The sequence below is a fragment of the Petromyzon marinus genome, chromosome 45 (genome assembly GCF_048934315.1).
Source record: "Petromyzon marinus isolate PM22_M1 ecotype Great Lakes invasive population chromosome 45, UKy_Petmar_22M1.pri1.0, whole genome shotgun sequence".
NCBI lineage: Eukaryota > Metazoa > Chordata > Hyperoartia > Petromyzontiformes > Petromyzontidae > Petromyzon > Petromyzon marinus.
The window spans coordinates 602,501-628,726 of record NC_133711.1 but is presented as its reverse complement, the minus strand read 5'-3'; the positions used below and the strand labels follow the sequence as shown (position 1 = coordinate 628,726).

At 52.6% G+C, this 26,226-nt stretch overlaps 1 protein-coding gene across 1 annotated transcript in view; it reads right to left on the bottom strand.

Moving 5' to 3' along the window:
• The window catches only part of LOC116938348 (piezo-type mechanosensitive ion channel component 2-like), a 321,131-nt gene that overhangs the window by 259,875 nt on the left and 35,030 nt on the right, over nt 1-26,226 (bottom strand). The gene's annotated exons all lie outside the window — the stretch shown is intronic.

Below are 26,226 nucleotides of genomic sequence, written 5' to 3'. Positions count from 1 at the left end.
TTTGTCACCCAGATCGCAACCCCCCCCCCTACCGCCCGGTGGCCATCCTTGCAGCAGCTGCAGCTGTTTCTGGTTGGCCAGAGGCGGCTATCGCCGCTTCGCGCGGCGCTTTCAGATGCGCTTCTGCGGCCGTCTGGAACGCTCTTCCCTTCCGATATAAGGAAGCCACTGGAGCTAAGGCACTTTCAAACCATCATCCAGATTGACCAACTAATTTCTTTAGAACTGTTTTTGTTTAGTTTGTCGTCCTCCCCCCGCACCTACGTTTCGTAAGGCTTGGCTACGTACGGTGCAGACGAAGTTCAACACACAAACATGCAGACCCACGCCACGTCAACTCTCTCCCGAAGCCCTCTCGTCGAGAAATGGAGCTCCCATCAGGGCCGGCGCTCGAGGTGTGCTCGGCCCTGCACCACCAAACGTCCCATTGGCCCCCCTACCCAGCTCGTGTCCCCTGCTTAGCGGTGAATCTCTGTGACGGTCGTTGCCTGAGCCCCCTCCATCTGAGATGAGCCAAGCGGCTCCATCCCCGCCTCGCTCTCTCGCTCGCCGCCACGAGAGTGAGAAATCGAAATGCATTCTCTGTCCCATTCACGTCGCTTCTACGTGCAATAATTATCGACTGAAACTTAGCCAGGAAAACATGCTGATGGGATGTGTCAAACTTACTTAACGCTTTGTTAATGTGGGGGGGGGGGGGAGAGGAGGGTGGACAGATATTTGAAAGTGTTTTTTCTGCTTATTTATTGTAGTACTTATCGTTAAATATCACCTGCTGTTAGAGATCACCTATTATTAGCGATTACCTATTGTTAGAGATCGCCTATTGTTTGTGATCACCTATTGTTAGAGATCACCTATTGTTAGAGATCACCTATTGTTTGCAATCACCTATTATTAGAGATCACCTATTGTTAGAGATCACCTATTGTTAGAGATCACCTATCGTTAGCGATCACCTATTGTTAGAGATCACCTATTGTTTAAGACCACCTATTGTTAGAGATCACCTATTGTTTGAGACCACCAAGGTCCGCACCTACCGTGGACAAGGGTTATCTGAGGCTGTGCTGGGTCTCCTCTAGGTCGACTCAGCCTTAACTGACGTGGTGTGCGTGACCGCGTGACCCCTCTACCCCCTCCACGACCGCGGAATCCGAGGGGGCTCGCTAACAGTCACAGAGAGACGCACAAAGACAAAGATCCCCCGTGTAGCCTTGACAGACTGTCGGGGCAAGTGCTGTTAGCGAGTAGCACCTATGAAGGCTGGCACGGCACACGAGGTGGTGGATGGCCAGCACCACGCCCGGCCGCCTTTGTATTCCCAGTGACGATGTTTTACTACACACCGCACCGCGTACTCATTTGAGTACTGGTGTTGGCCGTTAGAGGGAATTGAACGCGGGTCACCGGGTTCATAGCGCAGCGTGCGAACCGCTACACGACCGCTCCCCTACTGCACGCACGCGCTCACACCCACACGCACATGCACGCGCACACACACACACACACACTCGCTCGCACGCGCACACACTCGATGTGACTCGCAGACGTCCACCACGAGTTGGGAATTGACTCCAGATGCCCTGAGATTTGATTTCGGAGCGTGGCTCTCCCCATGAGTACCGCGCGGCCACGCGTCTGTGGAGCGCGCGTGGCCACGTACGGAGTGCGTATGTTGCACTTCTTTCGCACCGTACGTGAACCAACCGTGCCCATCGGAGGTGGCGACCTCTGGATTGCTCGTGCGGCCACGAGCCCTCCGCCGTGCCACCCACGCCTGTGGCTCACAGAGCCACCCACGACTGTGGCTAGGCAGCGCCGATGTTTTGAGCCAGGCGCGAGGCCCCGTGACTCCTGCGACCCCTGGCTCGCTCGTCTGGAGGGAGAGTTGGAGATCGCGCGCGGTGCGTTACGGGCGCCTCCGAGACAGTGGCGCAGACAAATCCACATTCCCGCTGTGGTGGTTGGCGGTCGTTCCACGCTCTCCGTGCCGAAGCAGCGCTGCAATTACCCGCTCACGCTGGTTGCTGCTGGCGGGAGGGCCTCTCCAGGGTCTTTGGTCTACTCTTCCACACTGGGCAGACGTCTTGGGAGAGGTGTGCGTACCCACAGTTTACCGCGCCACACGCGACCTGCCCGCTAATCGGCTCAACGTGGTGCACCGTTGGGTGGACAGAGACCGTGGGAGGTTGCGGGAGGTTTCACAAACGTGACTCCATTGTCGCGCCAGGAGGTGGACTCGGACTGGCCACCTCTGGATTGCTCGCCCGGTGCGCTGCGAGCCGGTCCCGCCACGGCAGAGGATGGCGAGAATCGTCAACAAAAACAAAACAGTCTGCGTCCGCTCAGCCGGCCGAGCGGCGTCTAGCAAACGATGAAGCTACCGCCTGGCTCGGCGCGAACGCATGCACTAAGCACACAAGTAAACAAACAAGTAAACAAGCAAGTACACAGACAATTAAACAAGCAAATAAACAAACAAACAAGTAAATAAGCAAGTAAACAATTAAACACGTAAACAAACAAGTAAACAATTAAACAAGTAAACAGACAAGCAAACAATTAAACAAGTAAACAAACAAGTAAACAAGCAAATAAAAAACCAAGTAAACAAGCAAGTACACAAACAAGTAAACAAACAATTAAACAGTAAACAAACAAGTAAACAAACAATTAAACAAGTAAACAAACAAGTAAACACATAAACACGTAAGCAAATAAACAAGTAAACAAACAAGTAAACAAACAAGTAAACAAGCAATTAAACAAACAATTAAACAATTAAACAAGTAAACAAACAAATAAACAAGTACACAAACAAGTAAACAAACAGATAAACTCCACAAAGTGGTACCTATTTTAACACCCTCGAGGAAGGTTGGGCCAGGCTGAATCCACGACCGGGATTTCAACCCATGGGTGTCTGACTGTGAGTCGATGCTGCGGTGCGGTGCCACGCGCCACGTCACCCTTTGCGTGGGGGGGGGGGCGCACTGCGTGGCCACACCCCAGGGACTCTCACTGCTGGAATTGGACTCGCACTCAACCCGAGGGGCTTGCAATGGTTTTTGTTTTGTAGCCTTTTAGGAGGCTGTGGATGAGTTTAGCCATCGCAGCCGAGAGTCGCGATGACAGCGGACGGCTCGGAGTTGGCACGAGCTCCGTTCCTCTCGCTCCTCCACGACACCCTCGGCCGCCCGTCTCCTCCACGCGCCGCGTTCATCGGTCGCGCTCCGGGAACTCGACAAGAAAGTCACGAGTGCGGGAAGGTTCGTCCTCGGCACACAGCTGCTGCTAGGATGGCGCAGGACGACTCGACATGTAGCCACTCAAGTCCTGGGTTGCGTCCTCCTCACAGAAAGCGTCGAATGGGTTTAACACAGGCGAGCCGCTGCAGCCAGCCAGTGCTGCATGTGTGGTGCCGCCGCAGCGGAGCAGCTCCGTCGGGGGCCGTACCCACCGCCGTGACACCACCACCGGGGGGTGACAACGCCGACGCGGCGCACCCTCGCCGCCTCCCCCCCCCCCCCCCCCCCCGCACGAATGCACACACACCCCACGTAGAGCCGGGAGGGAAGGTCAACTGGTCGGCGGGTTTTTATCCAGAAGCCCCTAATGGGATCAAGCTTCATGGTTTCCTGCGGCCAGGAAATTGGGTGTCCTACCACCGAGGCTGGCCCGCACCGCGGCGCCGTGACCCGATATTATAATGACCTGGTTACGGCAGGGGCAGTAAAGCCACCGCGGATGAAATCACACACACACGGCACGGGGCGTGGGAACAGCGATACGCCTTTGTTATAGGTAGAATTAGAGACCCCAATAACAACGGGACAAGCGCATTCCGAAATCTGAATGGACAAGGCAGCACGGGGTGTGGGAACAGTGGAACGCTTTGTTACAGGTAAGATTACGGATCCGAATGTGAAAGAGACAAGAATAACTCGGCCTCTGAATGGGCAGGGCAGGCACGGGTGCGGAAGCATCTGAACGCCTTTTGTTCTAGGTAAGGTCACGGATCCGAATATGAAAGAGCACGGGTGGGCAAGCGCGAGAGCAACGGAATGCCTTTAGGGTGGATAAAAGCGCGGAGGCTTAGGGTAGCAGGGCCAGAGTTCTTCAAAAATCATCGCGGTCCACGGAGCATTGGAGTCAGCCGTTCGAGTCGTCCGTGTGACGAGCTTCAGCGCAGCCAGGCTCAACCCTCTACGTATCGCCCTTCTACAGCTTCCAGCGCAGCAGAGTGGAAGTAAGCATGAGTAAGAGAGAGAGGTAAGTTTGGGCTATTTAATCGAGGGTAGAAAGCGGAGCGATAGGCAGGGTGAATTGAGCCTAGGATTCCCGAAGGATAGGCTAGGGGGGGCTGCTGACTCACACAATCACACGTAGTTTAACGGGTTACTCGCGGTAAATAAAATAACTAGTAGGGGGATAAACTGTGTTGTATGGTCTTTGTGAGTGTGAAGAGGAGGGTAGAGCGTGCTTGGTGTTCGCGTGCGCGCGCGGTGGTTTACCCCGAGGCGGAGTGTTCAGCGTGCGCGTGCCTACGCGACTGTTTTCGGTGGTGTCCAGCGCTCGCGTACCTGTGCGATTGCTTACAGTAGTGCTTAGCGCTCGCGTGCCTGTGTGACTGTGTTGCGGTCGCGTGTCTGCGCGATTGCCTATAGCGAGGTAGCGAGCTAAGCGCCTGGCATGCGCGTATTCGCGCGGCTGTTTAAACGGCCCTTTAAATCGGAGCGGAGCGACTCCCTCCAATCAGCAGCGCGTGCACGGCAGACGCCCCTGGCCTCCCACCCCCGACTCCCCACTCCCTCGCATGTGATTGGGGCACGGGGCTCGGCAGGTAGTAGCGTCGTGGTAGTTATTGCCTGAGCGCGTAGAGCGTGTGTGTGAGGGAATCACGCACCTGTTTGTTCACGTGCGGGACGGGGTTTTACTTTGCGAGCATGCTCACCGCAGCACGCCGCCTATCCCGCGTAGCGCGCCGCAAGCGCAAAGCGTACAAGCCACCAATTGAAACATGCCTACGCGGGCAGCCGCAAAGTCGGGGGCGCAAGGGGGCGTGGAGGTGGAGGTCGCTAACCCGAACCCCACAGAACAACCGGGGGGTAGCGGTATGAATGGAACGGAGGAGTCGGGGGCAACGGCCCCGACAATTCGGTGATGGCGGGGGACGGAAGCCCTCACACATCCCGTCCCCTCTGCTGCGACGCTTATGAACGGAGCACTGCTCATCCCCTCGATGGCCCGTGCTGCGGTGGCGAGATGTTAACAACCTCGCCAGGTCTACAGGAGGTCGTGGGTTCGATCCCAACCCCCGTGGTCGCGTGGATTTTTCTGCGGGTCCTCCGGTTTTTCCTTCCACATTTAGAATCAACATCATGCGTTTAGAGTATTTGGCTGCTATACATTGCCACAAGATGATGAGCAACTTCGTTGGGCTATCATTTTGTGGCCAGGTCGCTTCTGATAAGGAGCTACATAGCTTAGTGGGCCTTACCTGGTTAAAAATGAATTAAAGTTTTAGAAATATTGATAGTTTTACTTTAGGGTAGTGACATCGCGAGATGTCACTGTGTATGCCGGCCCTAGAGAGGCACGGCGTGCGGTGTAGCGACATCGCGGCCACCACGAGAATGTGGGTGCAGTGCCGGCCCTAGAGGGGCTCGGTGAGCGCTGATTGACAGTGCTGGATGGCACCACGCTCTGCGTGCAGTGCCGACCCCTACAGGATAGGGCAGGGGTCGGGAACCTATGGCTCGCGAGCCAGATGTGGCTCTTTTGATGATTGCATATGGCTCGCAGATAAAACAAAATATTCTCACTTGTTTTAATCCATCCATCGATTTTTCACTGCGCATGTCCTGTTCAGGGCTGCAGGAGCAATTGTCCATTACTGGCCTACGTTTGCCGTTGATGGGTAAAACAGGTAAACACCCCCTTTTGAATCAGTCTGAGACTGCGTCTGCTCGGTCATTAGCTCAAAGCTAACCCTTCGACGAAGAAGATGGCGAAAAGAAAAAAAGACGACGAGTATCGTACATTTCAGGATGAATGGACCGAAGAATTCGCCTTTGTGGAGAGAGCGGGTTCTGCGGTGTGTCTAATTTGCAATGACAAAATTACATCGTTGAAACGGTCGAATGTAAAGCGGCACTTCGACACGCGCCACGCTACCTTTGCATCAAAATACCCTGCGGGAGACAGCAGAAAGAAAGCGTGCCAAGAGCTTCTGAGCAGGGTGCAAGCTAGCCAGCAGCAACTCCGCGTATGGACCCGGCAAGGTGACTATAATTCGGCTAGCTTTGCTGGTTCTTTAGCAATAGTGAGGAACGGAAAACCATTCACAGATGGCGAGTATGCTAAAACGTTCATGCTGGATGTAGCCAATGAACTTTTTGATGATCTTCCGAACAAAGACAAGATAATCAAACGGATACAAGACATGCCTCTGTCGGCAAGAACTGTTCATGATCGTACCATCGTGATGGCAAACAAAGTGGAGGAAACGCAAGTGAAGGACATAAATGCAGCGCCGTTCTTTTCTCTGGCTTTGGATGAGTCAACAGACGTGAGCCATTTGTCGCAGTTCAGCGTGATTGCAAGATATGCTGTTGGTGACACACTGCGCGAAGAAAGTCTTGCTGTTCTGCCATTAAAAGGGTCCACAAGAGGTGAGGATTTATTCAAGTCTTTCATGGAGTTTGCTCAAGAAAAAAGTCTACCTATGGATAAACTTCTCTCAGTGTGTACTGATGGTGCTCCGTGTATGGTGGGGAAAAACAAAGGATTTGTGGCGCTTCTCCGTGAACATGAAAATAGACCCATCCTAAGTTTCCATTGCATTATACACCAGGAGGCACTTTGTGCTCAGATGTGTGACAGGCAGTTTGGCGAAGTGATGTCGCTGGTCATTCGTGTGATCAACTTTATTGTTGCCCGAGCCTTAAATGATCGCCAGTTTAAAACACTGCTGGATGAAGTTGTAAATAACTATCCTGGTCTGCTTTTGCACAGCAATGTGCGTTGGTTGTCAAGAGGGAAGGTGCTTAGCCGTTTTGCGGCTTGCCTGAACGAAATCCGGACTTTCCTTGAAATGAAAGGCGTCGGGCATCCTGAGCTAGCCGACACCGAGTGGCTCCTCAAGTTTTACTATCTCGTAGATCTGACTGAACATCTGAACCAGCTCAACGTGAAAATGCAAGGCATTGGAAATACAGTGTTATCCCTTCAACAAGCTGTATTTGCTTTTGAAAACAAGCTGGAGCTTTTCATCACGGATCTTGAAACAGGTCGTTTACTACATTTTGAAAAACTGAGCCAATTTAAAGATGCATGCACAGCAAGTGAGCCCATTCAAAACCTTGATCTCCACCAGCTAGCTGGCTGCACATCCAGTCTCCTACAGTCCTTCAAAGCACGCTTTGGAGAATTTCGTGAGCACACTCGTCTTTTTAAGTTCATCACCCATCCAAACGAGTGTTCACTGAACACAGCCGACCTGAATTACATCCCTGGTGTCTCCGTCAGAGATTTTGAAGCAGAAGTGGCTGACCTGAAGGCCTCAGACATGTGGGTGAATAAGTTCAAGTCACTGAATGAAGATTTGGAAAGAATCACACGACAGAAAGCGGAGTTGGCGAGCAAGCACATGTGGACAGAAATGAAAAAACTCCAACCCGAAGACCAGCTGATTCTCAAAACTTGGAACGCGCTTCCTGTCACATACCACACACTGCAGCGTGTGAGTATTGCTGTATTGACCATGTTTGGATCTACGTATGCATGTGAGCAGTCATTCTCACATCTTAAAAACATCAAGTCCAACCTACGATCACGTTTAACGGATGAAAGCCTCAACGCTTGCATGAAGCTTAACCTCACCAAGTACCAACCCGACTACAAAGACATCAGCAAATCCATGCAGCACCAGAAGTCGCATTAATGGTGAGTGTTATAACAACATTATTTAAAAGAATAAATGCAGAGGCTTATTATACTGACATTTAGTTGAATTCACTTTTAAAATATATTATATGGCTCTCACTGAAATAAATTTCCAATTTTTTTGCTTTCATGGCTCTCTTAGTCAAAAAGGTTCCCGACCCCTGGGATAGGGTGTGAGAGTGCTGGCCATAGGAAAGGGGTTACTGGAGGCTGTGCACTCTGGTTGACCCAAGAAGACACGTGACCGGTCAAGTCGACAAAGGGGCCCCAAGTGGGGGCTGGGGATGGTCACGTGGTCGGGGTCGAGATCCTGCTCGTGGATTCTGGAAGGTGGTCGTGGCCAAGGGCGGAGGCAGCCACGTCACAGAGGATATAAGCCGGGTCCCACAGAGGGACCGGCGTTGTTGTTCATCCTGAAGCAACCTTCGTCTACTTCCTACGTTCTACAGAGTCTCCAACACGTGGACCTGTAGCTAGTTACAGAGTAATTAGTGTAGTTAGCCTGGTGGTCACCACCATAGGTTGTTATTCTGTTAAGGGGCAGTTACCCCGTGTGTTGGTGTTAAATAAACGTGTTGCCTCCAAGAGTACGTCTGCGACTCAGTTGAACTCGCTACATTAGTACTGGACATACATTCCGGTCACGTGTGGCTGGACCGTGGTTCCAGCGCTTGCATCACAATCGAGAAGTTGGGAGTTCACTCCCCGCGCGGTGGTTTCACTCATCCCATCTCCTGCCTCGGAATTGATCGAGTGAGGAGCGCTGTTCTGAAGTAATCATTGGCAGAGGCTGGCTACTGCCATAGGAATGTGAAGTTTCCCACCGCTGATCCTCCGGGGCCTGTCAGTGGAGATGAGCACTGCCCCATTGCTGGTTTGATCAGTGAGATAATTCGCCCCTTTTGATAATCCGAAAATACCATAATCAGTGAACACATTGAAAAGCTACTCACGGTCCAAAGTGCGCAACATTAAAAGTGGAAAATAATGGATATTCTCCTCATTACTACTCACCTCATTAATTCTTACTCATCACCTGGAACACCTGAGTGAAGGAGAGCAAGGTGGTCTCTGCAGTGACGCTGCGCTCGTGACAAGTAGAAGTACACGTTTATCCAGCCGGGTGAAACGCATGCGTACACGTGGGTACGTGTGTGCGTGGGTGTGTGTGCGGGCGTTCGTTCGTGCGCGTGCGTACAAGTGGGTGTGTGTGCGCGTGTGTGCGTTCGTGCGCGTGCGTACACGCGGGTGCGTGTGTGTGTGCGTTCGTGCGCGTGCGTACACGTGGGTGCGTGTGCGTGTGTGCAGGTCAGTGGTCGTGCAGCAATTAGCGCGCTGAGCTACGAACCCGGCAATCCGGGTTCGATTCCCACTCACGGTCAATATCATCAGTGATGATATGTGAACCGGTCCTGTGCTTCCCCTAGGTCGACTCAGCCTCAAACGAGTACCTGGTGCGGTGTGTAAACATCGCCACTGGGGAGACAAAGGCGGTCGGGCGTGGTGCTGGCCACCCACCCCCCACACATACCGTGCCGGCCTGCAGAGGTGCTCGCTAACAGCACTTTCCCCACCAGTGTGTTCAGGGATCTTTGTCTTCGTGCGAGACAACTGCCGTGCGAACACACCTTTTGCGAGACGAATCAATTGGTGAAAGCTACGCAACGTCCTCAACAGATGTATTTTTAAAGCAAAGGGATCGATTTTTAATTGAAAAGTGGCCTCTTAAAAAGAATGCACAATGTCCTTGATTCAGCCACGCGAGTGCCCAATGGGATTTCCATGTTACAGGATGCACTGTAAGAGAGACTTGGTTTAACATGAGCGAGATTTCAGAAATCGCGCGTACGGAGGACCAGACGCAATTATTCGCCATTAGTTTTCAACATCCAAAGTGAGCGTGTTTTCTCCCTGTTAGAATGGGCGTTGGGTGGTGTCCAGTTCTGTTGGCTGCCCTAAGCTAGCAGTGGAAATTCTACATTGCCATGGTGGGACACCAGTCCGTCCGTAGAACAACCACTGTTGACGTCTCCCATTGTGGCACACGTGGGACGAAGGGCCGAACCTGGCCGAGGACTGCAATTGGAAAGTTCCAATCGTGGGAACAGCGGCCTGCCACAGTGGGGAGAGTTTCATTGAAGGTACAGCGAGGGAAAAAAGTATTTGATCCCCTGCTGGTTCTGTACCTTTGCCCACTGACAAAGAAATGATCAGTCTATAATTTTAATGGTAGGTTTATTTGAACAGTGAGAGACAGAATAACAACAACAAAATCCAGAAAACCGCATGTCAAAAATGTTATAAATTGATTTGCATTTTAATGAGGGAAATAAGTATTTGACCCCTCTGCAAAACATGACTTCGTACTGGGTGGCAAAACCCTTGTTGGCAATCACAGAGGTCAGACGTTTCTTGTAGATGGCCACCAGGTTTGCACACATCTCAGGAGGGATTTTGTCCAACTCCTCTTTGCAGATCTTCTCCAAGTCATTAAGGTTTCGAGGCTGACGTTTGGCAACTCGAACCTTCAGCTCCCTCCACATTTTCTATGGGATTAAGGTCTGGAGACTGGCTAGGCCACTCCAGGACCTTAATGTGCTTCTTCGTGAGCCACTCCTTTGTTGCCTTGGCCGTGTGTTTTGGGTCATTGTCATGCTGGAATACCCATCCACGACCCATTTTCAATGCCCTGGCTGAGGGAAGGAGGTTCTCACCCAAGATTTGACGGTACATGGCCCCGTCCATCATCCCTTTGATGCGGTGAAGTTGTCCTGTCCCGTTAGCAGAAAAACACCCCCAAATCATAATGTTTCCACCTCCATGTTTGACGGTGGGGATGGTGTTCTTGGGGTCATAGGCAGCATTCCTCCTCCTCCAAACATGGCGAGTTGAGTTGATGCCAAAGAGCTCCATTTTGGTCTCATCTGACCACAACACTTTCACCCAGTTGTCCTCTGAATCATTCAGATGTTCATTGGCAAACTTCAGACGGGCATGTATATGTGCTTTCTTGAGCAGAGGGACCTTGCGGGCACTGCAGGATTTCAGTTCTTCACGGCGTAGTGTGTTACTAATTGTGTTCTTGGTGACTATGGTCCCAGCTGCCTTGAAATAATTGACAAGATCCTCCCGTGTAGTTCTGGGCTGATTCCTCACCGTTCTCATGATCATTGCAACTCGACGAGGTGAGATCCTGCATGGAGCCCCAGGCCGAGGGAGATTGACAGTTCTTTCGTGTTTCTTCCATTTGCGAATAATCGCACCAACTGTTGTCACCTTCTCACCAAGCTGCTTGGCAATGGTTTTGTAGCCCATTCCAGCCTTGTGTAGGTCTACAATCTTGTCCCTGACATCCTTGGAGAGCTCTTTGGTCTTGGCCATGGTGGAGAGTTTGGAATCTGATTGATTGATTGCTTCTGTGGACAGGTGTCTTTTATACAGGTAACAAGCTGAGATTAGAAGCACTCCGTTTAAGAGTGTGCTCCTAATCTCAGCTCGTTACCTGTATAAAAGACACCTTGGAGCCAGAAATCTTTCTGATTGAGAGGGGGTCAAATACTTATTTCCCTCATTAAAATGCAAATCAATTTATAACATTTTTGACAGGCGTTTTTCTGGATTTTTGTTGTTATTCTGTCTCTCACTGTTCAAATAAACCTACCATTAAAATTATATACTGATCATTTCTTTGTCAGTGGGCAAACGTACAAACTCAGCAGGGGATCAAATACTTTTTTCCCTCACTGTATTTAGACATTTCAGATTTACCAGGTAAGGTCTGCTGAGCGATGTAGCTTTTTTCAGAAGTGATTTGGCAACAAATGATAACTGAACAAAGTGGCTACTTAACACGTGGAAATGTGCAGCAGCAGCCAAATATTCTACAACGCGTCGTGACGTTGATTCTAAATGTGGAGGGGAAAAACGGAGGACCCGGAGAAAAATCCACACAGCCATGGGGAGAGAGACACCGCAAACTCCAAATATACAGGGTCGGGGTCAAACCCACGGCCTCCTGTATACCAGGCGAAGTAGTTAACATCTCCTAGCCACCGCGGTGCCTACTATGACAGCACACAATGGCTCTCTCTCTCTCCCAAAACATCCCACCGACTCGTTTGACATACATTGTACATCCACTCTCCGTTGAATAATAATGACGATTCCTGAATTGTTTTTTGCCAAGGTGGCTGGAAGAGGGCCGTGAACGAGGAAGCCGCCGCACGAAACGGCGCGAACGTCGGCGAATGTCCCGACGAGTCGCTACGATCGCGTCGGCGCTACGAAGTGGCTCGCGGGCTGGCGAGAGAGACATGAAGAGAGAGACAGGGAGAGAGAGACAGGGAGAGAGAGACAGGGCGAGAGAGACAAGGGAGATAGAGACAGGGCGAGAGAGACATGGAGATAGAGACATGGCGAGAGAGACATGGAGAGAGAGACAGGGAGAGAGAGACAGGGAGAGAGAGACAGGGCGAGAGAGACAAGGGAGATAGAGACAGGGCGAGAGAGACATGGAGATAGAGACATGGCGAGAGAGACATGGAGAGAGAGACAGGGCGAGAGAGACATGGAGAGAGAGACAGGGCGAGAGAGACATGGAGAGAGAGACAGGGCGAGAGAGACATGGAGAGAGAGACATGGCGAGAGAGACAGGGAGAGAGAGACAGGGAACGCGCTTCGTTTGAGCTCCCCGTGGTAACTTTATAAATCTAACATACCCTCTTCTAATTAATTTATTTTCTTCAAATTTTTATTCATCAGGAGTAAGTATTCTGCCTTTTGCACACACAAGTAGTACTTTTTGTGTGTTGCTCATTTTTCTTTACTTTTTTAAGCTTAACAGTTCAGGGTGAGGCCATAGCCTTTTGAAACACGTTGGTGTTTCTTAGGCGATGGGCTCAATCCCATAGTTAAAGCATCGTTTTCATACTTTACAGGTATTTTATTATACTCTACTTATTGTTCCTTTATTCTTCTGCTTATGTTTTTAATCTCAGTTTACGAATCTCAAACTATTTGCGATTTGTTAAAACTTACATTTTGTGTGAGCCACGTGGAGGCATCCACACTGTAGCGCAGAAATTTAAGGGCCACACAAGCAATTGTTTACTTTGAGGCTAAAGCAATCTATTAGTTAATGATTCCTTAACACACTGCGTTTTTTTTGTTTGCCTCCACAAGTGTGCAAGGACTCTAAGTAATATTTATTTAACGATGAGTGAATGTATTTAATAAACACATTTTTATAAAAAGTAGATGTCTTTGCAAAATACATTCATTTATTTAACACGCAAATTTATTATTAGATATCACTATCAATTTTTTTTCATTTACTGTTTCATAATTTATTCAATAAAAATAGTTTATTGAATAAATAAATATATTTCCTTTCTTTTTTCCTTTCATTATTTTCTTAAACGAGGATTCTTTATTCATCCTCAGTTTACATTCTCTCAAGGGGAGCTCTGTACGGAAGCGCAGCACCACAGTCAGGTAGAAATTGAAGGCAGCAGGAACAAAATGGCCACCTACGCAAAGGTCGCAGCTGCCAATCTGCCTGGAGTCACGAGGCCCCCCACTAGGGCCTCTGCTCCAAGGCCAACCCCCCCAAGTGCGCAGCGACCCCTGCCGCTGCGCGAGAACGGCATCCGCTGCTACGCCTCGAGCTCCGTCACGATCGAGGCGTACGTCGAGGCCCTGGCCACCATCGTCCCACCAGCCACCATCACCCACGCCTCGAAGGTCAGCGGGAAAGCCGTCTTCTTCCTGACGACGAAGAAGGTGGCCGATGCGGCCGTCGAGAAGGGGATGACCGTGGGGGGACTCCACGTCCAGCTGGAACCCGTCGCTTCGGTGGCGGCGCGAATAGTCGTTTCGAACGTGCCGCCCTACATCCCCAACAAGGCCGTGTTGGAGCACGTGTCCAAGCTGGGCACCATCGTGGTGCCAGTACGTGCCCTGGCACTGGGGTGCAGAAACCCTGCTCTGAATCACATTTTATCTTTCAAGAGGCAGGTGCACGTCCTGCTGACTCCCGGACAGCAGGAAGAGGGCTCGTTTGTCATTGTCAATGCAGGCATTGCCCATAGACTGTTTTATGCCAAAGATTCCATCAGATGCAATCTTTGCAAAGAAGAGGGGCACTTCCGAAGGGATTGCCCTAAACCGACGACGGCGAGGGTCAGAGAAAAGAGCGGGGAGGAGGGAGGCAGAGCAAGGGGGGCAAAGCAGCAAGAGCCCCCATTGCAACAAGCCCCCCAACAGCCCACACCGGACCCGCCAGCCATGCAGCCTCCTACACCTGAAGTCGTGGCCCCAACTTCGCCGCCTCAAGCGACAAATTGCAAGAGGAAGAATACAGAAGGACCCGGATCTCAAGGGTCAAATTCAGAGGAGGAACCCCTCCCAGACCTCGAACAGGAAGAAGCGGTGAAACCCCCCACACCAGGGGAGGAAGCAGAACAGCTGCCAGACGCCGAAGACGCGGTGTTCGCCTTCCCGGACGCCACGCCGAGTGACGCGCGGGCGGCGAGGAAGAAACCCGCCAAGAGGAAGAAGCAGCGTGCGTCTGGGGAAGGGTTTCTACAGCAGGAGACCGTCGACGATGAAGGCGACATCACCACGGAAATCGACCCGCCTACTGTTGTCATAGAGACTCACTCCCCACCAGCTATACAGGAAGCCCTTGACCAAGAGGAAGAAGTTGGCGGAGAGACACTCACCAAGGGCAAGGACGAAATGGATGGGATTGAGGAGGAAGGTCCCCGTCCCACTGCTGATCCAAAACCAGCGGAAAAGACACCGGGCCATCCACCCAAAGAGCCTGAGCAGGAGCCATCCCAGGCCATCCCTGACACTGGGGGAGAGGACGCCGCTGGGCCATGCGCCAGCTCAGCCGCTGCAGCTCTTCCAGCGGAGCCGGACGCCAAGGAAATCGATTCAGATCGGGACGACTGTTTCAGCATGGGGAGCGAGAGCAGCCAGGGATCTACACTCCTTGACCCTCAGACTCCCCTGATCTCCTCGGAAGATCTCTGGAAATTCCTCGACGAGACCAACATGAGGAAAGACAGAGCGGACATTGCCTTGGCTCGATGGAAGGACAGCAAGGCAATAAAGGCCTCTGTGACTCAAGCAGAGAGAATCCTTGCCAAGCAGAGACTCGAGTCCCGAGGCAAGGAGAGGGCAAAGCTGAGATTTTTCCGCAAACAAATTACAAGGTGGGAGGCCACGGAGGAAAGGAACAAGCAATGCCTATGTACATCGGCTCCCTGAATGTGAACGGGTGCAGGGAGGCAGTGTGGAGGTTTTCCGCAATGTCTCTTGCGAGGAAACACACTGCCTCTGTCTTCTTCATTCAGGAGACGCATCTCACGGTCGAGGATGACTGGAGGAAGGAGTGGGGAGGGGACTCCTTCTACAGCCACCTTGACAACACCTCCTGTGGAGTCGCGACCCTGTTTGCTAAAGGGTTTCATCCCAAACTCATCACCCACACCGAAGTGGTGAAGGGAAGGCTGCTCGCGGTAACGGTCAGGGTGGGCGATGTCACCACCCACCTGCTGAACGTGTACGCGCCGGTGACCAACAAGGAGAAGATCCCGTTTCTGCACCTCCTGCGGAGGCACCTGGCCGGGATCCCGGACGACGAGTGCGTGATTGTGGGTGGCGACCACAACTGCACACTCGGCGCCCTGGATCGTTCGGGGGGGCAGCCGGGGGGAGTAGGGCCTAAGAGGGAAACGCCAGTTCACGTACACGAGGACGAGGCGCGATGGCTCAGTGACGCAGTCCAGGCTCGACAGATTTTACATCTCTAAGAGCTTTGTGATGTGCGCCATAATGTCTGGCATCAGGGCGGCACCTTTCACGGACCACAACCTCATCGTGCTCCGTGTCAGGCTGGAGAGGGCCTGTGAGGGCGCATCCCACTGGCATTTTAACAACTCACTGCTGGAGGATGGCACCTTCTTAGAAATGTTCGAGGACTTCTGGGAAGAGTGGCGAAAAACCAAAACGCAGTTCGACTTCCTGGCCAAGTGGTGGGAAATGGGCAAAGTGCACACCGGGCTGGTGTGCCAACAAAACACCTGGGGGAGCACCAGACTGAAGAACACGGACATCACCGACATGGAAGCCCGAGTCCTCAATTTGGAGGGCCACCTCGCCGAGGACAGCGACCCTGCTCTTCTCCAAGAATACGAGGAGAATAGGGAGCGTCTCAAAGGGCTACAGGAGGAGCAGACGAGGGGAGCGTTTGTGCGATCCCGGGTGAAGCTCATCACGGACCTCGACACGGGATCTCCGCTTTTCTACTCCCTCGGGAGGCAGAATGGGAGACGCAAATCCATGGAGTGCCTCTTTGATGGTGACGGTGTCCTGGTGCACGAACTCCAGCAAAAGTCGACCATCATCAGAGACTTCTACAGCAGCCTGTTTTCCCCTGAAGAAACATCGGAACCGGCCCAGGCGGAGGCATGGAGTGGTCTACCCACCCTGGGGGAAGACGGGAAAGAGCTGCTAGAGCAAAAGCTCTCCAGGACTGACCTTGACGCAGCTGTAAGAGGACTGGCCTAACAGGGGAGTTTTACGCCGCTTTTTGGCCATCCCTGCGGGAGGACTACAGAGAGGTGCTGGAGGAAGCCTCAGTCACTGGGGTGATGCCTCAGTCTTGGAGGAGGGCGGTGCTCACTCTGCTTCCCAAGAACGGAGACCTGAGGCACCTACAAAACTGGCATCCGGTCTACAAAATATTGACGAAGGCTCTCTCCCTGCGACTGAAAGGAGTGATTGCACAAGTCGTACACGGGGACCAGTCCTACACCATCCCCGGACGAACCATCCACGACAGCATCTTCCTGGTCAGGGACCTCATCGCGGTGTCCCAGAGGTTGGGCATCCCAATCGCGTTTCTGGCTCTTGACCAGGAAAAGGCTTTTGACAGAGTGGACCACAAGTACCTGCTGGGAACCCTCAAGACCTTGGGTTTTGGGGATGCCTTTGTCCGAACGATCCGCCTACTCTACACCAAGGCGGAGTGCATGATCAAGATCAACGGCGCCCTCACTGCCCCGGTCAAAATCGAGCGAGGAGTGAGACAGGGATGCCCATTGTCGGGCCAACTTTATGCCCTGGCATTAGAGCCTTTCCTGAATCTCATAAGGCGGAGACTCAGCGGCCTGGTGCTGAGGGAACCAAGCGTCAAGTTGGTCCTGACGGCATATGCCGACGACGTCCTCCTCATCCTGCGCTCCCTGGCTGATGTCGCCCTGCTGCATGAGTGCCAGGAGGTCTTTTTGAAAGCCTCCTCATCAAAAATGAACTGGCAAAAGTGCAGCGGCCTGCTGGTTGGAGCGTGGGACATGACCGAGTGTCCCGAGAAGGCAAAAGCCATCAATTGGAGCACAACATCGCTGCACCACCTGGGAGTGTTCCTCGGACCAGAGGAGGAACTACCACAGAGGAACTGGGTCGAGCTGGAGGAGAAGGTGAAGGAGCGGCTGGCCACCTGGAGTCGCCTGTGCAAGTTCCTCACCTTCAGGACAAAGACGTTGGTGGTGAACCAGCTGGTGACGTCCATGCTGTGGCACCGACTCTTCTCCCTGCACCCCCCCATGAGCCTCGTCAACGCACTTCAGAAGTGAGTCCTCGACTTCTTCTGGTCGGGTGGAGGACACCGGGTCGCGCCTGGGGTCCTGGCCCTGCCACTGGACGAGGGCGGTCACGGGCTGGTGTGCGTGCGGAGTCAGCTGGCCACCTTCCGACTGCAGGCAGCGCAAAAGTTCCTGCACGCCGCCCCTGCACCGGCCTGGAGCGTCACGGCCTCCTTCCTCCTGAAACAGCTGGGGGGTCTGCAGTGCTCCAAGCAACTATTCTACATGGACCTGCAGGGCCTCCCACTGGGACAGCTGCCACCCTTCTACAGAAGCGTCCTGCAGACATGGAGCTCCCTCGCCGTCAGGAGGCTGAACCAACCACGATCGGCCGAGGATCTGGTCTTCGAACCGATCCTCAGGAACCCACAGACAAAGCTGCCATCCACCACCACCACCCCTGGCATGGAGAGGCGCCTCGCCAACGCGCGGCTCACCAGGATGGGAGATCTGGTGGAGCCTGAAACACGGGGCCGGTGGCTCGGACCAGCAGACGTGGCCGCAAAGACAGGGCTGCAGTCGCTCCGGGTGGCTGCCCGGATCCTGGCCGAAGCCAGGGGGGCCTTCTCAGCGGCAGCGGGGAGAACGCCCCCCATCGGCGTTGAGGATGACGAGGCCCCTCTCGATCCCCCTCCACCGGAGCTCTCAGTCGTGCCACTGCATCGCCAGTGCCGACAAACGAAGGCGGATCACAACCTGTGCCGGCTAGAAGACCTACCGGAGGTGGCCTTCGCAAATGTAAAGAGGAAGGTGCTCTACTCCTACATGGTCCGGTTCCACCAACAGGACACTCTGAGGAGCCACAAGGACCATGCCTGGAGGAAAGCCCTGCCCTGCGTCTCTCCGGAGAGGCCTCGCTGGAGGCAACTCTACTCCAGCCCGACGTACAACCGCATCGGCGACCTCAGCTGGAGCATCGCCCACGGCACCGTCACCACCAACGTCTCCCTGGCACGCTTCACCGACACGTCCCCGGAGTGCCGGTTCTGCGGTAAAGTGGAGACGGTGGCGCACCAATACGTGGAGTGCAAGAGCCTGGACTCGCTGTTCAAGGTCCTGAGAAACATCCTCCTAAGGTTCAGCCTCCACTTCTCCCCGACGGTCCTCATCTTTGGATACCCGAAGGGCGATGGACCCCAACATCTTCAGGGGCTGGTCAACATGCTCTTCGGCTACGCCAAGCTCGCCATATACAGGGCGAGGAAGGTGGCCCTGGAGGGGCAACGTCCAGCCAGCAGCCTGGGCATCTTCCGCGCTCTGGTCGAAGCCAGGGTGTGGCTGGACTTCCGCCACGCGCGGCTGACCCACGCCGTGCCGGCCTTCAAGGAGCAGTGGGCGCTGGAGGAGGCCGTGTGCTCGGTGGCAGATGACGGTAGAGAATTCTGCATGCAGATCTAAGCTACCCGTCGGAGGCCGTTTGACTGTGGGAAGGGCTGCGTGCAGATGCAGCACTTGTCGTAGTTATAAAGAAAAGAGAGAGCCAAATGGAGTAGGAAGAGAGGGGGCAGAGAGAGAGGGGGGGTGGAGAGGGGGTAGAGAGAGAGGAGAGGCAGAGAGGGGGTTAGAGAGAGAGGGGGGCAGAGAGGGGGGTAGAGAGAGAGGGAAGGGGAAAAAAAAGAAAAAAACTATTTTGGGTCTTTCATTTAAAACGGGGGGGGGGGGGATTACATAAAGCAAAGCATTAAAAAAAGCAAAGAAAACGAAATGATGAACGGGAAAAAAAAGAGAGACAGGGCGAGAGAGACATGGAGAGAGAGACAGGGAGAGAGAGACATGGAGAGAGAGACAGGGCGAGAGTGACAGGGCGAGAGAGACATGGAGAGAGAGACAGGGCGAGAGAGACAGGGAGAGAGAGACATGGAGAGAGAGACAGGGCGAGAGAGACATGGAGAGAGAGACAGGGCGAGAGAGAGAGACAGGGAGAGAGAGAGACAGGGAGAGAGAGACAAGGGAGAGGACAGGGAGATAGAGACAAGGGAGAGACAGGGCGAGAGAGACAAGGCGATAGAGACAGGAAGAGAGACAGAGCGAGAGAGACAGAGCGAGAGAAACAGGGAGATAGAGACAGGGAGAGAGAGAACCGACCCTGGAAGACGCGGCAGCCAAAAGGTTTGCGTGTGGAGACTTTGGCGGAAACACAAAACGGAAACACAAAACAGAAACGCAAAGCGCCCGCGTGTGGTGGTGGCGGACGACGCCGGAGCGCTGCCGCAGTGAAATAAAACCCGCGCCGTGCCGCGCGCCCCGCGCCTGCGTTTGGAGCGCCACGCCAACAAAAGTGCGGGCGAAAGTTCGGATTCGCTCCTCGCAAACACGGACGACGACGGGCCACGCGTGGGTGACACGGTGGCGTTTGAGGAACGGCGAGTGAGGTTTTAATGTGTTGCTCTCTCTCTCTCTTTCTTGCACTATCTCAACCACATTACAGATACATGGAGATGTCCCTTCGGGAGGAGGTTGCGGGGGCGTGGGGAATCGATTTAATAAAGACGCAAGACGGATGGGGCGGAGGGAGGGAGGCAAAATCTGAGCCCTGGGAGCCAAGGCGTTTCCCGGCAGAAGACGCCGGACAGATGCTCGGAAAACGCCGCCGGTGACCCGCGACTGTTCGTGCCAGAACGCGTAGGGCGCGGACCGCTCCTCGGGACAGGGGGCGCAGTGGGCACGACTCGGGCCACCATCACCACCATCACCACCATCCCTCCGATAGGACGAGTGGCACGGGCGAGTGGCTCTCTGGGGTTTGTGCAGTGGCTTTTGCTCGGGGTTGGCCCCCGCCTGTTTGTTCGGCGCGATTTCCAAATCGGTGGGCGTGAAGTCGCTTCCTGGAGAGAGCCACGTGGAGCTAAGCCGCGTTCCTGAAGAAGCTCCCAGGTCGTGGTGTGAAACATGGTACACCGCGCCGAACGAAGGTTCCGGCACGACCCCGGCACGCATCAGAGAGCGTCAAGAAGCTCCACTCGGAGGGAAGTCGGTGGTGGTTGTCCTACGGAGGGACTGGCCGCACCATGAGAACGTGGAATTTATTTTACTGTCTCAGTACGCTGCTGCTGCCGCCTCCTTCGCCGTTCGAAGCGATGACAATTGAACAAAAATTATCGCTTGAACACTATCAAGGAACAGTTTCCAACTTGTTCTTTACAAAACCAACAACACTTTCCAAATTTTACCTACAAAGGTTTTTTTATTTCAAATGGCGAAATATTTCCACTTGATTGTAATGGCTGTACAGTACTGTAGTACAAATTCATGTTTGTAATACTGTATGTTTAAACATTCGGTGCTTTGTAAAACGTCAATTCTCTCATAACACACATTCCCCATACTTCTTTGCGAGTACTTTATATGTTTGACATCTTGCTGCTCTTCGGAATCCGAATCTGGATTTATTATGGAGGAATCCGATGAGCTATGAAGCTCTTTATCACAGATGTCTCTTGCACCGTGCTCTCCTGCGCTGAGTCGAACCTCCCTTTCGCAGCCAACTCTCCTTTGCCAAAGCGACTCTGCTGCCCAATCCATGCGCGGGGACCAACCTTTCAGTTGAATTCCCGTCGCAAATGGCAACATCACAAACCACCAGAAGGAGAAACACCCTCGCTGCGGCACGTGATCAGGGACTGTCACTCAGCCAAGTGCCTCAACGGCTCTCACCTGGTCACGACACCTGGGCACGTCACCTAGCCACATGACCCGGCCACGTGACCTGGTCACGTCACCTGGTCACGTGACCCGGCCACATCGCGCGTCTGTAGCACTATTTCGTGCAAAAGATGCGATTCAAAGTGTCGTATGGTTAAAATAAAACATTGTTAAAAGACTAAATCGCAAGAACAATACAATTAATTTAAAAAAACAAAATAACATTTTAATAAATTGCTAGCGAAGGCATAAAAAATATAACACTATAAAAGAATCTCAAATAAAAGCAAGTTTCAAAAAAGTTAAGTTTTTAGATTTAACTTAAAATCGCTGAACAATTGCGAAGCCCCTCAGAGGCCCTGGCAGGCTGTGGCCCCGGCACGCGGTCTGTAAGCGTCGACCGCTGCTTGAACGCCGCCCAAGAGGAGGCTACGGACTACAGATGAACACCAAATGTGTGAAAGCAGTAGCGGTCACCGGTGTTGCACAATAACCAATAGAGTGGGGGGGGGGGGGTGTTAGATCGCGTCAATATAAATGTGTCGTTCACCCACCACCACCCGACACGCAGCCAATGCGTCGGGTTTGTCGCGTGCACGGGCCGTGGCAATTGTTCACCGCTTCGGCCTGTTCGCGAAAGCCCCACGCGTTCAACTAACGGATGAAGAACACCACATCTGGAAGACTTGTCGGCAAGCTTTTTCCAGTGTTCAAAAGCGATCACGTGTTGTTGTTGTTATTGTGTCCGTACCTTTGCAGGACAAGCACGCGCACCGCACGGCGCGCTGCAGTGCGTTATGTGAATTATGTATAACGCCAGCACTGCTGCTGGCTCATCACATCCACGCCATCGCCGGCTGTAAAGACGACTTCTCCAGCTCATTCCGTGCCACTAATGAGCGCCCTTATTAGTCCTCGTAGATGGCAACGCGCTGTTTAATTATGCATCACGCGTGCGTGCGTGAGTGAGTCGAGTTATTTGCGTGCAGGCCGCGTGTGTTTGTTGCGAAGCGTGCGTGTTCACCAAGGCTGTGTGTGCACGTGCAGACGCGCGCGTGTGTGTGCACGTGCGTGTGTACCTGCGCGTGTGTGTGTAAATTAGCGTGTGTACCTGCGCGTGTGTGTGTAAATTAGCGTGTGTACCTGCGCGAGTGTAGATTAGTGTGTGTGCGAGTGTAGACGTGTCCGTGTGTGTGAGTGTTGATTAGTGTGTGTGTGCGAGTGTAGATTAGTGTGTGTGTGCGAGTGTAGACGTGTGTGTGCGAGTGTAGACGTGTCCGTGTGTGTGTGTAGATTAGTGTGTGTGCGAGTGTAGATTAGTGTGTGTGCGAGTGTAGACGTGTCCGTGTGTGTGTGTGAGTGTAGATTAGTGTGTGTGTGTGCGAGTGTAGATTAGTGTGTGTGTGCGAGTGTAGATTAGTGTGTGTGCGAGTGTAGACGTGTCCGTGTGTGTGTGCGAGTGTAGATTAGTGTGTGTGCGAGTGTAGACGTGTCCGTGTGTGTGTGCGAGTGTAGACGTGTCCGTGTGTGTGTGTGCGAGTGTAGACGTGTCCGTGTGTGTGTGCGAGTGTAGACGTGTCCGTGTGTGTAGATTAGTGTGTGTGCGAGTGTAGACGTGTCCGTGTGTGTGTGTGCGAGTGTAGACGTGTCCGTGTGTGTGTGTGAGTGTAGATTACGGACCTAGCGACCCGAGTTCGAATCACGCTCACGGCCAACACCAGTGACGATTCTTTAAACCGGTTCTCGGCTGTGTGTACCTGCGCGTGTGTGTGTAAATTAGCGTGTGTACCTGCGCGAGTGTAGATTAGTGTGTGTGCGAGTGTAGACGTGTCCGTGTGTGTGAGTGTTGATTAGTGTGTGTGTGCGAGTGTAGATTAGTGTGTGTGTGCGAGTGTAGACGTGTGTGTGCGAGTGTAGACGTGTCCGTGTGTGTGTGTAGATTAGTGTGTGTGTGTGCGAGTGTAGATTAGTGTGTGTGCGAGTGTAGACGTGTCCGTGTGTGTGTGTGAGTGTAGATTAGTGTGTGTGTGTGCGAGTGTAGATTAGTGTGTGTGTGCGAGTGTAGATTAGTGTGTGTGCGAGTGTAGACGTGTCCGTGTGTGTGTGCGAGTGTAGATTAGTGTGTGTGCGAGTGTAGACGTGTCCGTGTGTGTGTGCGAGTGTAGACGTGTCCGTGTGTGTGTGTGCGAGTGTAGACGTGTCCGTGTGTGTGTGCGAGTGTAGACGTGTCCGTGTGTGTAGATTAGTGTGTGTGCGAGTGTAGACGTGTCCGTGTGTGTGTGTGCGAGTGTAGACGTGTCCGTGTGTGTGTGTGAGTGTAGATTACGGACCTAGCGACCCGAGTTCGAATCACGCTCACGGCCAACACCAGTGACGATTCTTTAAACCGGTTCTCGGCCTCCTCTAGGTCGACTCAGCCTCAAATGAGAACCTGGTGCGATGCGTAAACATTACCAGTGGGGAGACAAAGGCGGCTGGGCGTGGTTCTGGCCACCCATCCCATTGCGCCTTGATGCAGTGAGGGAAAAAAGTATTTGATCCCCTGCTGATTGTGTACGTTTGCCCACTGACAAAGAAATGATCAGTATATAATTTTAATGGTAGGTTTATTTAAACAGTGAGAGACAGAATAACAACAACAAAAATCCAAAAAACCGCATGTCAAAAATGTTATAAATTGATTTGCATTTTAATGAGGGAAATAAGTATTTGACCCCCTCTCAATCAGAAAGATTTCTGGCTCCCAGGTGTATTTTATACAGGTAACGAGCTGAGATTAGGAGCACACTCTTAAAGGGAGTGCTTCTAATCTCAGCTTGTTACCTGTATAAAAGACACCTGTCCACAGAAGCAATCAATCAATCAGATTCCAAACTCTCCACCATGGCCAAGACCAAAGAGCTCTCCAAGGATGTCAGGGACAAGATTGTAGACCTACACAAGGCTGGAATGGGCTACAAGACCATTGCCAAGCAGCTTGGTGAGAAGGTGACAACAGTTGGTGCGATTATTCGCAAATGGAAGAAACACAAAAGAACTGTCAATATCCCTTGGCCTGGGGCTCCATGCAAGATCTCACCTCGTGGAGTTGCAATGATCGTGAGAACGGTGAGGAATCAGCCCAGAACTGCACGGGAGGATCTTGTCAATGATCTCAAGGCAGCTGGGACCATAGTCACCAAGAAAACAATTGGTAACACACTACGCCGTGAAGGACTGAAATCCTGCAACGCCCGCAAGGTCCCCCTGCTCAAGAGAGCACATACACATGCCCTTCTGAAGTTTGCCAATGAACATCTGAATGATTCAGAGGACAACTGGGTGAAAGTGTTGTGGTCAGATGAGACCAAAATGGAGCTCTTTGGCATCAACTCAACTCGCCGTGTTTGGAGTTGGAGGAATGCTGCCTATGACCCCAAGAACACCATCCCCACTGTCAAACATGGAGGTGGAAACATTATGCTTTGGGGGTGTTTTTCTGCTAACGGGACAGGACAACTTCACCGCATCAAAGGGACGATGGACGGGGCCATGTACCGTCAAATCTTGGGTGAGAACCTCCTTCCCTCAACCAGGGCATTGAAAATGGGTCGTGGATGGGTATTCAAGCATGACAATGACCCAAAACACACGGCCAAGGCAACAAAGGAGTGGCACAAGAAGAAGCACATTAAGGTCCTGGAGTGGCCTAGCCAGTCTCCAGACCTTAATCCCATAGAAAATCTGTGGAGGGAGCTGAAGGTTCGAGTTGCCAAACGTAAGCCTCGAAACCTTAATTGATTGGAGAAGATCTGCAAAGAGGAGTTGGACAAAATCCCTCCTGAGATGTGTGCAAACCTGGTGGCCAACTACAAGAAACGTCTGACCTCTGTAATTGCCAACAAGGGTTTTGCCACCAAGTACTAAGTCATGTTTTGCAGAGGGGTCAAATACTTATTTCCCTCATTAAAATGCAAATCAATTTATAACATTTTTGACATGCGTTTTTCTGGATTGTTTTGTTGTTATTCTGCCTCTCACTGTTCAAATAAACCTACCATTAAAATTATAGACTGATCATTTCTTTGTCGGTGGGCAAACGTACAAAATCAACAGGGGATCAAATACTTTTTTCCCTAAGTGCTACTCGCTAACAGCACTTGCCCCAACAGTCTGCTCAGGCTACACGGGGGATCTTTGTCTTTGTACGCGCACCTCGTCTGACAGTTACAACCTCGGTGTAGCCGCCTCTGAGCAGTGCCGTTGGGGGGTGCTGATTGGCTGTTACCCTCACGGCGCGTTGGCAGTGGCCAACGTTGGTCCCACGCAAGGGGCTGGTACTCCACGTGGGTATGGACAGGTGCCTACGACGTCACCAGGCCAAGACTATGACGTCACCTGGCCAAGACTATGACATCACCTGGCCAAGACTATGACGTCACCTGGCCAAGACTATGACATCATCCTGGCCAAGACTATGACATCACCTGGCCAAGAATATGACATCACCTGGCCAAGACTATGACGTCACCTGGCCAAGACTATGACATCACCTGGCCAAAACTATGACGTCACCTGGCCAAGACTATGACATCACCTAGCCAAGACTATGACGTCACCTGGCCAAGACTATGACGTCACCTGGCCAAGACTATGACATCACCTGGCCAGGAGACTGACCCCCCCCTCCCTCGGGCTTCCACGAGGTAACAGCAGGCGACCACGCAATTGGCCACGTGGAATATTCAAACGCTCACTGCGCAAGCGAGTCGGGCGATGGATAGAAACTGCCTCAGCAGCTCGTGGATCACAAATCGCTCTTTCATTCCATCGACAGCAAAATAAATTACAACGCCGCACCTATCACCGCCCCTGGAGGGTTTGCGTGAGGTCTTGTGGGGAGGGATAACCTCTCAAGGTGGGGTTTACCCCGCTGGGGCAGCAGCAGCTGAACTCCTGGGGGAAGTAAACACCTGCTGTGATTGGCTGGCTAAGGGGCCAT